Source organism: Acanthaster planci, linkage group LG07 (genome assembly GCF_054643075.1).
Source record: "Acanthaster planci isolate LZ-2023a linkage group LG07, COTS_SCS, whole genome shotgun sequence".
NCBI classification, from domain to species: domain Eukaryota; kingdom Metazoa; phylum Echinodermata; class Asteroidea; order Valvatida; family Acanthasteridae; genus Acanthaster; species Acanthaster planci.
Window position 1 is genome coordinate 12,667,832 of NC_141783.1, and position 15,830 is coordinate 12,683,661.

Here is a 15,830-nt window from a genome sequence, read left to right on the forward strand (position 1 = left end):
ACAATCCGCACTTGTTTGAAACTCAAAAAGTAAACAAAATGGCATATCTTGTTAACAATGTACAAAGGGCTCTTAACGACAAACTCTCTCCAATTGGTGTATTCTTTAGTTTAAAAAGATCAGAAATAGACAGTGGAATCCTTCCAACAAAATTAAAGAAAATTGGAATTTATGGAGCTCTTTTAAACTGGTTATCAAGCTATTTTAAAAGTAGATATCAAAATACCCCAAGTACATGTAACTCATCCTTGTTAGACCTTCTGTATGCCATTGTCATGACTGATATTTCAGATTATCCGATTATTGTAAACCAAAATGAAATAGTCATAATTTGTACTAATGAAAAAAAAGTTAAAAAATTAGTATGGTATGAAAAACTGAAAGAAACTATGGACAATCTTTACAAAGAATTAGATGAAAATGGCCTATCCGTAGAAAGATGTTGTTACATAAGATTTAGAAATGAGGAAAACAATGGTAAACCTGTACAAGACCAAACAGCACCAAAGGAAAGCAATGAGAAATTCAAACGTGTTGAAAAAACAACATTCTGTGGGATAAGTATTGATTCTGGCGTAAACTTTCACACTGGTGATGAAATGCATGCTTGTGAAGAACAGAAAGTCATTGATGAGTGTAGAAAACGAAATTTACTTCCTCCTGAAGTCCTCACTGCTGCACAACTTTGCAGCATGAATGTGGCAGAGCTATAGACTACAAGCATGGATCACATTCATTCCTTCCTTTAAAAAATAAATGGGAATGAATGTGTTGAATGGTATAGCAAGGAATGTTCACGTACATGTTCACTATTGTTTACTGTTTAAGTTTTGATAGTAAAAAATTTAATTAAAATTAAAATTTATTAATTTACTTTTATAAAAAATAGTACAATGGATTGTGTTGATTTTATGTTACAATTAAGCCATGTGAATTGTATTAATCACATATTAAACTGAATAAAATATAGAAACGAGAAAGGAAATAAGAACAAAAAAGAATAACAAAAAGAGAAACACTATTTTAAAAAAAGAGGGGAAAAAAACAGAAAAAAAGAAAAAGGGCAATTGATGATGATAAAAGGAGTCGGGCACAATGTACATGACCCTCGTGTGCTGTGCATTGCTGACATCTGACTCTTACTTATCTGAAATTGCACGCTATACCCAAGGGCCAATCAAGAAAAAACAAAGGGGGTGGGAGGGGAACTAGAATTCTGACAGCTGTGCCCAATTTGAGGGTTCTCTTACTTTGGGGAGGAAGAAATATGAATGTCCCCCAAAGTTTGTCTCTTCGTCTTATTTCAAAAGGGAGAAGACAGTGGGGAGGGGAGGAAGAATGGCTCTGGTTTAACCACAGGAAAAATGGGAATGCACTGATGGTTCTCGTCACTGCTAATCAACCTGTCATCTGCAAATCTAGCAGTAATCCCAAATTCTTGTCAGAAAATCTCTCAAGAATAACAATGAAACCCGAGTCCTGGACTACAGATAGACATTTGCAACATATGCACTTTCAAACACTTGTATTTACAAATAAAATCAAGCATTACGATTTACTTCTCTTCATGTTACTTCTTGAGGGTGGCCTCTCACTAGAGTTGGCCATGTTGGCAAGCTTGGCAAACTAGGTTCCCTGCACTTTCTCCAGAGAAAAGCCGTGATTTGTGCATGTTTAGAATTTTCTGTGGCCTTTTTCCCGGCAATTCACAGCAATTTCAGTCAACTTGTGGTCAATTCTGTTTTGAGAAATATGACAAAAGTCACATGACATTCATCAAACATTTGCACAAAAGTGTTGAGATGTTTTCATGACCTTGGCAAACTCATGCGAAGGGACAAGAATCATATTTCGAGGTCAGCATCAGTCTGCATCCAGCCTCTGGAGAAGATGGACATGCAACACCATTAGATGGACCTTGAAGACCAGCCAAGGCTCAAGGCCCGGGTCTTCCCTGACCAGCCCAGGGATCAAGCCTTTTTTAGTTTACAAAAGCTAGCGACATTTTTAAATGGTTTGGCACCTGTAAGCCAACAAATGTGAAGGCTTTGAGACTATTTTGAGACAATCCAAGACTGAACAGATATGACAAAAGTCACTGGGAAATTTGAATGTGTTCAAAATTCACACTCACTTATTTGCAAACTAGGAGAACAGATATCTGACAAACCCTTTGAGCACTTTGTGAGATCTTGGCAATCATTTTTAAAACTAATTTGGAGAGCGCTGCAACTTTGTAGAATTCACAAAAGTCACAAAGCCTTGTCTGAGGGTAGTTTCAGCCTAAAAAAATCTCCAAAATAACAGGTGTAGATCTCTCCAGCACATCATACAGAAATAAAGGAAATAGAGGGTTTGCATGGCTGCCATCTTGCAGGCCGGTGCTTTTGTTCCGCAGGAAAGCACAGAGGTTTCCCTGTGGAACAATTTTTGTTTTTACAAAGGGTAATTCCGAACAATTTCCAGGTTACAATAGCAATGTTGTGAAGTCCCCAAGGAACCAGTAACATCATGGCACAGTGCCATCTTCTGAAGTCTTCCTTCAAGTGGGGTAGCAGCTAACTGGACTATCTTGATTATCTATCACTCATACAGAGAAGAACCTCTGTGTAAAGGGGTGGTGGTTATGGCCATCTAAACAAAATAAGTTGACCTAAATTCTTCGAAGTTCTACTGCCGTATGTACAAATGTGAAGTACAGAATAAGAAATCACATGTCCAAAAGTGTAGTTCGGTTATGTATTACACAATATCTTGGAGAATGACTAACGGCTGCAAAGTCTGAGGTAAACAAATACAGGTATTAGCATTCCAGGGAACCCTACCATGCTCAGCCAAGTGTAGGGAAAAATTCCAAGATGCCAAATTGAGCAGCGGAAAGACAAAGACAAAAGAGTGAAGGAACACACGTTCACACAATAGTACAGCCGGAAAACTTAAAATGAATAAATTAGTCTCTCTGCTACATTTCCATATGCATAGCTGAGCTAAATAAGAGACCCTGGGAATGCAAGGCAATGAGAACAAGTAAAACATGGGGGGTGCTGGAACTTCACCATCCAGGTTTGTGGGTGTACAACAATACCACGTGGCCTACTCCTCTTCGCAAATATCTACATGTACAGTATTTCTTCCATGACTGAAACACTGTCCATCAATTAAAAATGAATAAACACCTTAAATCTAGTTCAATCATCCACATGGTTTTATTAAAAAATGTGGTTTAGTTAAGGAGTGCGCCACTTTCAGGAATGTGTTGTGTCTGTTGCTATTTACTGCTGTCTGATTTAGGCAGACACCTTGCAGATCTGCAGGGTTCCTGATTACCACCCCAATGTAGACTACATAATGAAGTATGTGCCAGTGATTCTATGGGCAGTTCTTGTCATCAACAGATCAGAGGCAAACATTTGGCTTGTATCTATGGAGGGGTTTAGATATGTACCGGTAGGAAGGCGCTTCAACGTGAACTGATTAAAACACCACAAGCCCAGACTTTAAAAAACACTCCTTTTTATTACACTGGGTGCCAGTGAAGTTCCTTGAAAATCGGAATAACAAGGAAATTCCTGTAGTGTAAAAAATTCTGATGTCTGTAACTAACATCCATTTCGCAATCTCATAAGTACTTCAGGTGTCCATATACATGACAATGAGTGAAGAACAACATGCACAGGGAACAAAGTTCAGAGGCACACATTCATTTCTAGCTGCAGTGGCTTCATATGTGGCAACTGCATCCATGGCAACAGCAAACACGGCAGAAAAACATGACATGTATGGGTTCAATGTGCATGCATCTGAGCTTTTAAGTTAGGAAGAGTCAGTAATATAACATTACAGAGAATTCAGACTGCTTATTTGAACAATTCATAACAAACACACAGGAGAAAAACTACATATGTATGGGTTCAATGGGCGTCCATCTGATCTTTTAAGTTATGAAGACTCAGTAAAAAAACATTGAGTTCTGCTGATTTGCACAATTCACGGAAACAATCAAAAATACAATACATTCTATTTGTTCACTTCACTTCATGTAAGCATTCTGAATTTCTGTTTGCTTACATTCTCACGTTCTTCATTGGCCTGAATCAACACACAATATTCCTGAATCAAACAGTTGGCTGACATATTTAAAAAAAATAGTTAGCAGTCTTCAGTCAGTGAGACCTAATATTTGGTGGAATAATATTATTATCCCTTCAACGGCTGCACCAAAAATGCAAGTAAATTCAATTAAAGAAGTGGACAAATTTGAAAAATGAAATGTAATGAAACTTCTGAACTACGGTGCACACATCAGAACCACAAAATGTGGTACATGTATCAGATCAAAGGGGACCGGAGATTTCACTGAATGGTGTGCCAATGAAATGGAATACAGTAACAGCTAAGTTTTCCCCCCAAAAAATTAGGCTGGAATCATGGATGCAAGCGTATATTGCAGCTTTTTTTGAAGGGAATAGTTTACATATTACTTGCTAAAAGATCCTTGTTTGATTTGTACCAAAGATGGGTAGAAAACTCTAATAACCAAAAGTAATGTACTAAGCAAGATTTTGGGGCAATTCTACGAGCTGATGTGAGAATTTGAGAAATGATATACCGTAGGTCAAAACATGAGTCAGTAAGCACCTGTGGAAATACATGTTCTGTAATTTTACTCTGCAGTATTTCGCTGCAGGGACACACACATTATTTGTAACAAAGCTTTACCCAAGATCGCCTATCCAAAAAAGCTTACAGATCAAGGATAATTACTTTTGCTTATAGCCGGGTTATAAATGTTGAAAAGATTCATTAATGGCACCAATATGGAGAATTCATCCCAAAGAACATGTATGCATGCTGATGTAGAAGCCCAAACAGCTGATTAACGTTACTTAAAATTCAACAAGACTAAAATCAAGGAATTGCACATTTCTGGGACTGAAGTAAATTTTGAAAGCTCATTTCAAGGTGTTATGAGAAACTTAAAAGTAGCTGATCTGCATAAAACAAGCCACCACAGTGCAGTTTTTCTGATTTAAAACAAACAAAATTCTCCCTTCCTTTTCATGAATTTTGGATTTGAATATTCAAATTCGAAAACTATATCATCCGTGTGTAGATATCCTAGTTAGCTACAATAAAAAGTTGAATAGTACCTAAGATTTTGAAGCATACATACGACACGGAAAGTCTCCTTACCGTTAATGTGTTCATTACCACTATTTTAATTAATAATTAATACTTGTAATTTATGCTGTTAATGTCAGTGGTACCTGAGACTACAGGTAGATTGCATGTAAAAATGAAATTGCAGTTTCTTTTATTACCATTATTTAAATGAAAGCGCCACATGTGAATACATGTATTCTTTTTATTTATACTTGCAATTTCAGATGTCGATGTAAGTAGAACATAAAACCATGGCACACATAAAAAATGACACTGGAGTTGTCTTCTTTTTGGAGTTATGTGTTTTATAATTATTTTGATAAAAGCTATACATGTGAATACATGTACATGTGTATATGTATTCATGTGAACATGTGTTAACGTGAATTCAAGTACAGAGCCTGTAACAACATGAATGTCAAGTGATTAAGAATTGTCTTTCCACTGATGTTTTGGTATCATCCACATATTAATGGCAGTTGTCTTAAACCTGCATACTGCTCGCATATAATCTGTAAAGTTTTGTCACATAAGAAAATATCAACAGGAAGCACTGTACGTGGACATGTAACAGGAATTATATCTGAGCCTGAGTCTCAGGCGAATGGAGCAGAAATTAAACTCCAACTTTAAGTTACTTGCACAGGCCTTCATGTACCTTCAAATACACACCCATTTGAATTTGAATTGATTTTGTTACAGCTTGTTTAGTATTGGAGACTTAACTTAAATTAAAACCAAAGCTTGACATTAAAAATATGAATGCTGACAAATAGAACACCTCGTACAGTTAAGATGTTTATCGATTTTACACCTTTTCTTGGCACTTAAAGCCACTGTTGAATTCAAACAATTTACCTTTACAGAGTTCTTTACAAATTCCCTTAGTAGTTGATACATCCTTTGCATTTTTCTTTAAGGGAATCAATGCTTTGCTTTTCCAATTAGTCAACTTCCTAAGAATTATCATCATATGATGGCTTGTTCCATGTGGCAAACTCTGAATATTTAATGGTAAAAATGCTTGGCTCTATTTGACCTCTAAAAATACTGCCAAAGCTGAACTGTACATTTTGTTAAAAACCACTTGTCCACGAAACAACTTTTGGGTTCACACATAATGTGTGTGTATATGCATTAAAATACACAATGCCTCCTCTGCTGTTACTTTTAATAGCAACACTCCAACAAGATATAAAAGAGCCCCACACACTTCTTTCCAAATACTTGCTCATAACTGCCTCCTTATTTTGCCTACCTTGTAATACTACAGCTTTATAACCTCAACCCTGCTGAACCGGGAACCAAAATCCAAAACAGGCAGTAACTTGTAAAAAATGTAAAAAACATTACAGTCAGGGTTTTTGGTGAGACTTTAATTCAACTTTTCAAGGTGGAAATTTAACCATATTTCACTGCTGCTGTATTCGGAAAGCTCAGCGCACACAAGAAATCCTTAATGAAATTTAAATTTATATTTCACTTGCAGATTCTACATCTTGATAGGCCGATGGCCAGTCACTTGGTTTTCAATAGTTTTGCTATCTCACGGTGCACAGCCAAAAGAACTAAACCTGTGGTAATTAAAGTGCTACAAGACAGTAAAGGAACATATACGCATGATCAGCGACATTGTGTGATGCGAACTGGTGTGCGTGTCGCATCCATTCCAAAGTGCTAGCACCAGAGAACTGGGTACAAATCTTCAAAAAGAATTTCTTTTTCAAGTAGATGCACCTTTCATTTGGATTGAATTTTTCAGTTATCACTTCAATCAAGTAGAATCTGTGAAAAATGTGTCCTAAAACAAATATTGAATGTTTCATCTCATGGTGTTGGACAGATATAGGTGGCCGTCTGAGATGATCCACGAAGCATTCTATTTTCTCGAGGTGAACAAAGCAGAGGGAAATATCTGCCTCGAGGAGAAACACCCCTCATGGGTTGACAGGAGCCATGCTTTTATGAGGAATGTACATTGTGTTGATCGTGATGTGACTGCAACACCCGTATTTTTACACTCGTACATAATCCAGAGCACTGTAGTTCTACCAAATGAGCCTCAGGTACTTGTCAAATTGCGCCCTCTTTTGATCCCCCTCGAGGCAGATAAAATGCTGCACGGATCAGTGATGGAAGCTGGTTTTATACCACCACAAAGCCATCAATAGGTGTACTGTTTAACTTCCTGGATATTACCGACTCCATTCTCAGTACCCTCTAGAACAATGCAGAGAGACATTAGACAGATATACCCACAAAGTCATAACAGATCTAAATAGCTGTGCATTTTGTGCCAATTCAAATGAAACTGGGTGCTCTGTAACATAAGCTGGATGTGATGTGAACCACTTGGTCAGGAAATGTATATGTACATGTATGTAGACACATACAAGGACATACAGGTATTTACTTCAGATGAGTGGATATAATACAGTTTATAAGCAGACAAAAATACTGGTGTGTTTGCACGCCTCAGTCAGAAGGAATTTATTCATCACATTGTAACGCGAATGTCTGGTGACCCTTTAAACTCTAGAGGAATGGCAGCGGGGTAACTGTCAGGGGATTGACAAGGTGTTTTTAGTGAGTGAATTATGTTGTAGAAAGTGGGAAACTGAACTAATAAGACTGCCATGATGGAAAAAGGGGGGAGAGTTTGACAATATCCGGAGTGTGATAAAAATTAGTAAATGGAAGAAAGGTTGAAATGGGTATTGTGGACCATTGTTTTGCATCTTTGTGCTAAGATGGTGTTTTCAAGACTGTGGAAAACAGGGGAGGGAATTAAATAATGTCAGAAAGGGAAAAATTGGTCAGTCTAAGCCGAGCTGCTGAGGAGTTCAGATTGGATTGACTGACACAACTTTGGCACCGAGATTTAGTTAATGTGTGGACGATTGTAACCAAACTGTTAGTTCATCTTGGATTGTGCACAAGGATTGGGTGCTGACGGGATGTTGTAATTAATTCATGTGAGTACATGAACCGGTATTGTACTATTACTTAATTTTGCGACAGTGCATCTCGGCAGGGCAAGGGGGTGTGCGATGGGTCCTCAAGCCCCCTCCTTGCTGTTTGCAAATGTTTAGCATCAGTTTGTTAGGGTACCTCATGCATTGAGGAAGTGAGTGGAAGTGAATAAACCTGCTAGAAGTAGACGGTATCACACATATCTTTGCCGGGCATGCCATTTTGATCAGCATCCCTTGTCCTTGGTGTAACGGGCGGTATATTTCCACCCAAACGGATCCAGGCCCTGGCCAAATCACGTGCGAGCAGCGCCGCAACCGGGCTGAGTGGCCCGGCGAGCCAAGGGTTTGCGGACTACGGAGGGGAAACCGCCACAATATTAATGCGTCAGGCACTGAAATCTGGGCAGCCCACTTATGTTGCATGCAACACATATCGATGTCCATTCTTTGAGCACCACAACTCAATGATAATGACCTTCCGATGGGCCGAAGCAACCATTCGTTAGGACAGTGCCACCTCACTTCAAAACTCTACCAAGCCATAATAATTATTATGTTCATATATGCAAAGTCAGCAAAATGAGTTTCCTAACACCATTCTTTCTTTCTTTGTAATTACAGAAAAAAGAATGGTTTATTCTCCCGTCACAATACTCAAGGGAAGACATAGTTTACAGCCACCATTAGACACTATAGCTACTCCATTGAGTTAATTACATAATCCATCATAATGAACTTTATCTCATCTACATATCATTTAAAATTTCATCATGTCAAGAGTAACAAATCATTCCTAAGCCATGGGGGTGTTTATCGGAGGAGGAAGGGGAAGGTGGTTGCTCCTTCTTAGGTTGAGACAAAAGTGACAACACGGCAATTTTTCCTTTCTGCTCAAAGTTTTAACCTCGAAAGAGAAAAGAACCAACCCAACTTCTAATTGGCTTCTGGCCAGGCCTTGCCAAGTAACACAGAAAACAATCTCTGATTAGATGGTTGCCACTCCAAACCATCTTTGACATTGGTCAACATTCTGCGGCTCCTAATTGGCTGTTTTCTGGATGAGAGGATCACAATGTTCTCACAAAATTTCCAATGGGTTTCCGTGTGTAAATGACTCCTAACCACAGTATATGTGTCTGCACATGTAACGCACACGCGGTGTATACAGAAGCTATTATACAACAGTGCATGCTATCCCCTCTGCCAAACACTGAAATGAACACAGGGTACACGGTATTGCCCAATTCACTGCTTATTAATAATTTTATCATGGTCGATAATGATCTCCCATTTGCGAAGGGGTCCATGATTTAGTACACCGGGGGGATACAAATGCCATATACATGTACCCCTACATAGCAGCCAACAACTGTACAGTGTACAATGTATATTATGCATCATGGTATGACGTCTCACTTCTAATTATCTAAAATTAAATGCTTAACTCAAAGGCAGATCCAAAGAGTTTGCTTTTACATCCACGTATGTAACCTTTTATGGTCTTTCTGTGGGGCCGATACTACATGTAAATGCTTCTGTAATTACACAGTTTTCCTCCCTCCCAACAATAAAAAATTTGTAGGGGACAGTGGAATGACCCCCTTTCTCAATACAAAATCATTTGTCAGTCATTACTGAAAATCTGCAGTACACAGTCTCAAGTAAATTGATTATGAAAAGAGCTATCCTTTCAATTAAAGTTACAACTTAACGTTTCTTGACGGTTGTTGTTTATTGCTCTCTAATTTCAACAGATTCATTTCGGATTCCGATTTCATCAACAGGTTCACGTATAAAAGATGTTTCAAGGGGGGAATTCAAACAGAATAAATGTTTCCAAGACGACAAAGAGAAAACCACAACAAACCGGCAAATGCAGTGATTACATTGCATACTGTCAATACTGTTCGAGCCTGAAAGCTCTTGGCTTTCAATTTGACTTCTACACTGGTATTTGAGATGAGGGCTGGGGGTGTTTATTGTATTTTGTAACATCAACACATCTACCTTTATGCATGGGAATTTGTTTCTAGTGTCTGCCTTTTATTCCTTAATTAAATAAATACCATACCAAATACCAATTAAGCACTCGTGTTTTCGGGGACCTCCTTTATCAGTTGGGAAAACATTGGGGGTGGAATGGAACGGAGTAAAAGCCAGGGCTTCAAGTCCACATCTCTATTTCAATTAAACCACTAGATCGTGCGCCATGTTGTTTTCATCACCACAGGTTTATCAGCACCAGGAAGTATGACTGCGATGAAATATAGCAATGATCTCGAGTGAATGCATGGATGTAACCACTTGTCGCCGGGTAAAACAGCCCCTTGATTAACAAGCTGCGGGCAGTGCTTTATGATTTTGACTTTGACATTCGTATCCAACATACTTGTCACCATTGTTATGTCTATGTTACATAACGGCTTCTTTGTTTGTCCTCAGCCCTTAGGAACGACAAACAATGGGCGGGCTGGGCGACGGCCAACCGGCTGTGTGGATTAGAAGAATGTGTCCATATATGGGCACACTCGGCTGTAAGTGGTTAATAAATACCACCAATATGACGTGCTGTAAGGTTACAAAAATTTCTGGAAATCCCCTGATGAGAAATACATGTACATCCAGATATCACATTATAGATTTGTGCAAACCTGTATCCTGTGGCAACAGCGAAGAAAGATAAGGCAAACAACGTGCCCAAATAAGCTAAACATAAAACACAGAAATTAAAAATCAGCCGGGATGATAAAAAGTGCAAATTCTGGGTAATTCATGAAATTTACATTTAAGGCACTTCCCCAGAAGTGGCTAGCTGATGAAGACAGGTAAATTGAGAACCTACTGAACAAGCCACACATACAAGAATGGGCCCTGATTGCAACACAATGGGCATAATTAGGCCTGCAAGTAGGAATTAAGAAGAAAGAAAGAATGAAACAATTTGAAACCTGACAAGGCTGTATACAGGGTGTAGTAGCAAGTAGCATCTTTTGATTTAGCTCAAGCCTCTTCTCTCCCTCCCCATGTATTAAAAAACAACATATATGTTCACTAACGTTTGTTATCTATTTTGTATTTCAGACAAACCTTCTAAAATGTTCAGCTAACAAAGTGTTAGTACGCGAACCGGAGAGAAAACCCGGTGAGAATCCCTCAGAGGTGAGGATAACAAACGAGTCTCGATACTTTAAGAGCTACGAGTTTAAACAAAAGTATGAAAAAACAAGAAATAAGACCACTGAATACCTTTCTATGATTTGTATCAATGCTAATAATCTAAAGTATAATTCTGACAAAATTAATGATTATCTGGAAGAGCTCGGTTATCCATGGGATATAATTGGATGTTCGGAGACGTCTCTTAAAAAGGGTGACCCCTCTTTGCACATTTGCCACTATACTTTCGTGGGTAATGAAAGGAAAGACAAAGCAGGTGGTGGGGTGGCATTTTTTGTGCGTAACGGCATCACTTTCGAGAGAAGAAAAGATCTTACAGTGCAAGTTAAAGACTGTGAGACACCATGCAATTCACTTTTCATTGAAGTAACTGGCATAGCCAGTAGAAACATCATTTTTGGAGTCATTTACAACCCATCATTTGTGAGAAAAAATCGCATGGGTGAATTTCGAGATTCTGTTACAAATGTTTTTGCAAAGATAGCTGAGGAAAACAAAGTACTTTTCATCATGGGAGACTTCAATATCAATCTTTTAGACAAACGTTATAAAAAGTTTCTTAATGCTGTATTCAATTATAATTACAAGCCACTCATTAACAGATCAACCCGTGTCTGTATCACTGAAACTAAAGAGTCAAGGACATTAATTGACAATATATATACCAATGCCAAGTATGCAACTGCAGACACGGGGGGGATATTGTTAAGTGCTGTATCCGATCACTTTCCAATATTTCAGTTCATTTCATTGGATAAAGTAAATAATGCAGTAAATTGGAAAGTTAGTATTGAAGACAAACAAGCATTTAAAACTCATCTTAAGAACGAAATTGCATATAAAACAATAAACGGTTTTTCTTTAACTGACACAAAATTAGTATTAAGTCGAGAAACAGAAAAATTTTATAGATGGACAAGTAAAATTAAAAGTGATTATTATATAACGAAATTCCAAAATGATGAAGTAAAGCGTGAAATTATTAATTTTATTAATGTAATGATTAAAGACAAATTTAAATGTAGCAAACCTTGTGCATGTATTTGTACTTCTGAATATAAAATGGCACACATGCCACAAAGTGAATTTACATACCAATATTTCTGTGGGACTCGTAAGGAATTTGTAAAAACACCTTCAGATGGCCTCTTTACAGATACAACGTCTGAAGAGATTGTAGAATTGATTCACCAGATTATTAAAGATAATTCCCATCTCAGCTTACATAGATTCTGTCCGCAACTTATAACAGAAGACTTAAATTTGACTGCATCCCTAAGCAAAGTTTTCAATCAATCTTTACGTGAAGGTAAAAGTCCTGATTATTCCTCACTGCATTCCTTGAAAGAGGTTGTTGAGCAATGGCAGGTTTGGGAGAAATGCGTATTTCCCCAATGTGATGACATTTTTGAAAAAATTGTTTGCAAGCTAACAAAGAATTTATTAGACAAAAATAAATTGACTTACAACAATCCGCACTTGTTTGAAACTCAAAAAGTGAACAAAATGGCATATCTTGTTAACAATGTACAAAGGGCTCTTAACGACAAACTCTCTCCAATTGGTGTATTCTTTAGTTTAAAAAGATCAGAAATAGAGAGTGGAATCCTTCCAACAAAATTAAAGAAAATTGGAATATATGGAGCTCTTTTAAACTGGTTATCAAGCTATTTTAAAAGTAGATATCAAAATACCCCAAGTACATGTAACTCATCCTTGTTAGACCTTCTGTATGCCATTGTCATGACTGATATTTCAGATTATCCGATTATTGTAAACCAAAATGAAATAGTCATAATTTGTACTAATGAAAAAAAAGTTAAAAAATTAGTATGGTATGAAAAACTGAAAGAAACTATGGACAATCTTTGCAAAGAATTAGATGAAAATGGCCTATCCGTAGAAAGATGTTGTTACATAAGATTTAGAAATGAGGAAAACAATGGTAAACCTGTACAAGACCAAACAGCACCAAAGGAAAGCAATGAGAAATTCAAACGTGTTGAAAAAACAACATTCTGTGGGATAAGTATTGATTCTGGCGTAAACTTTCACACTGGTGATGAAATGCATGCTTGTGAAGAACAGAAAGTCATTGATGAGTGTAGAAAACGAAATTTACTTCCTCCTGAAGTCCTCACTGCTGCACAACTTTGCTGCATGAATGTGGCAGAGCTATAGACTACAAGCATGGATCACATTCATTCCTTCCTTTAAAAAATAAATGGGGATGAATGTGTTGAATGGTATAGCAAGGAATGTTCACGTACATGTTCACTATTGTTTACTGTTTAAGTTATGATAGTCAAAAATTTAATTAAAATTAAAATTTATTAATTTAATTTTATAAAAAATGGTACAATGGATTGTGTTGATTTTATGCTACAATTAAGCCATGTGAATTGTATTAATCACATATTAAACTGAAAATAAATGGGGATGAATGTGTCGAATGGTATAGCAAGGAATGTTCACGTACATGTTCACTATTGTTTACTGTTTAAGTTTTGATAGTCAAAAATTTAATTAAAATTAAAATTTATTAATTTAATTTTATAAAAAATAGTACAATGGATTGTGTTGATTTTATGTTACAATTAAGCCATGTGAATTGTATTAATCACATATTAAACTGAATAAAATATAGAAACGAGAAAGGAAATAAGAACAAAAAAGAATAACAAAAAGAGAAACACTATTTTAAAAAAAGAGGGAAAAAAACAGAAAAAAAGAAAAAGGGCAATTGATGATGATAAAAGGAGTCGGGCACAATGTACATGACCCTCGTGTGCTGTGCATTGCTGACATCTGACTCTTACTTATCTGAAATTGCACGCTATACCCAAGGGCCAATCAAGAAAAAAACAAAGGGGGTGGGAGGGGAACTAGAATTCTGACAGCTGTGCCCAATTTGAGGGTTCTCTTACTTTGGGGAGGAAGAAATATGAATGTCCCCCAAAGTTTGTCTCTTCGTCTTATTTCAAAAGGGAGAAGACAGTGGGGAGGGGAGGAAGAATGGCTCTGGTTTAACCACAGGAAAAATGGGAATGCACTGATGGTTCTCGTCACTGCTAATCAACCTGTGCAAATCTAGCAGTAATCCCAAATTCTTGTCAGAAAATCTCTCAAGAATAACAATGAAACCCGAGTCCTGGACTACAGATAGACATTTGCAACATATGCACTTTCAAACACTTGTATTTACAAATAAAATCAAGCATTACGATTTACTTCTCTTCATGTTACTTCTTGAGGGTGGCCTCTCACTAGAGTTGGCCATGTTGGCAAGCTTGGCAAACTAGGTTCCCTGCACTTTCTCCAGAGAAAAGCCGTGATTTGTGCATGTTTAGAATTTTCTGTGGCCTTTTTCCCGGCAATTCACAGCAATTTTAGTCAACTTGTGGTCAATTCTGTTTTGAGAAATATGACAAAAGTCACATGACATTCATCAAACATTTGCACAAAAGTGTTGAGATGTTTTCATGACCTTGGCAAACTCATGCGAAGGGACAAGAATCATATTTCGAGGTCAGCATCAGTCTGCATCCAGCCTCTGGAGAAGATGGACGTGCAACACCATTAGATGGACCTTGAAGACCAGCCAAGGCTCAAGGCCTGGGTCTTCCCTGACCAGCCCAGGGATCAAGCCTTTTTTAGTTTACAAAAGCTAGCGACATTTTTAAATGGTTTGGCACCTGTAAGCCAACAATTGCGAAGGCTTTGAGACTATTTTGAGACAATCCAAGACTGAACACATATGGCAAAAGTCACTGGGAAATTTGAATGTGTTCAAAATTCACACTCACTTATTTGCAAACACGGAGAATATCTGACAAACCCTATGAGCACTTCGTGAGATCTTGGCAATCATTTTTTAAACTAATTTGGAGAGTGCTGCAGCTTTGTAGAATTCACAAAGTCACAAAGCCTTGTCTGAGGGTAGTTTCAGCCTAAAAAATCTCCAAAATAACAGGTGTAGATCACTCCAGCACATCATACGGAAATAAAGGAAATAGAGGGTTTGCATGGCTGCCATTTTGCAGGCCGCTGCTTTTGTTCCGCAGGAAAGCACAGAGGTTTCCCTGTGGAACAATTTTTGTTTTTACAAAGGGTAATTCCGAACAATTTCCAGGTTACAATAGCAATGTTGTGAAGTCCCCAAGGAACCTGTAACATCATGGCACAGTGCCGTCTTCTGAAGTCTTCCTTCAAGTGGGGTAGCAACTAACTGGACTATCTTGATTATCTATCACTCATACAGAGAAGAACCTCTGTGTAAAGGCGTGGTGGTTATGGCCATCTAAACAAAATAAGTTGACCTAAATTCTTCAAAGTTCTACTGCCGCATGTACAAATGTGAAGTACAGAATAAGAAATCACATGTCCAAAAGTGTAGTTCGGTTACAAATATGAATTGCACAATATCTTGGAGAATGACTGACGGTTGCAAAGTCTGCGGTAAACAAATACAGGTATTAGCATTCCAGGGAACCCTACCATGCTCAGCCATGCAGC

General features: G+C 37.6%; 1 protein-coding gene and 1 long non-coding RNA gene across 2 annotated transcripts in view; one reads left to right on the plus strand and one right to left on the minus strand.

Moving 5' to 3' along the window:
• LOC110981791 (uncharacterized) overlaps positions 1-15,830 on the minus strand; it is a 169,160-nt gene that overhangs the window by 54,162 nt on the left and 99,168 nt on the right. The gene's annotated exons all lie outside the window — the stretch shown is intronic.
• LOC147798648 (uncharacterized) lies at positions 7,190-14,154 on the plus strand. Its single transcript, XR_015425852.1, has 4 exons — positions 7,190-7,740; positions 10,369-10,452; positions 10,581-10,672; positions 11,220-14,154. It is a non-coding gene; the product is annotated as an uncharacterized LOC147798648 (long non-coding RNA).